At 53.5% G+C, this 241-nt stretch overlaps 1 protein-coding gene across 1 annotated transcript in view; it reads right to left on the reverse strand.

Annotated features, from left to right (window-relative positions):
• LOC119589341 overlaps positions 1-241 on the reverse strand; it is a 19938-nt gene that overhangs the window by 10896 nt on the left and 8801 nt on the right.

The raw sequence follows: 241 nt of genomic DNA on the forward strand, positions 1-241 counted from the left end.
TATCCATTACATCTTATCGCCAGCATCCTTTTCTCTCTTGCATCAGTCTGGAGTGTCTCGCCTTCAGATCCTGAAGAAGGAGACAAGGAGAAAAGGAGAGTGACTCCTTCCTGTACGGTTAGGATATGACGAGGTAATCTTGCGAGATGGACCGAGCATCGCGTCGACGGCGTCGCGACGGCCGAGTCCTGGAGGCTGGGACGGACCCTGGCTTGGCCAACAGGATGCTTATGTGTGTGTT

The sequence above is a fragment of the Penaeus monodon genome, chromosome 25 (genome assembly GCF_015228065.2).
Source record: "Penaeus monodon isolate SGIC_2016 chromosome 25, NSTDA_Pmon_1, whole genome shotgun sequence".
NCBI lineage: Eukaryota > Metazoa > Arthropoda > Malacostraca > Decapoda > Penaeidae > Penaeus > Penaeus monodon.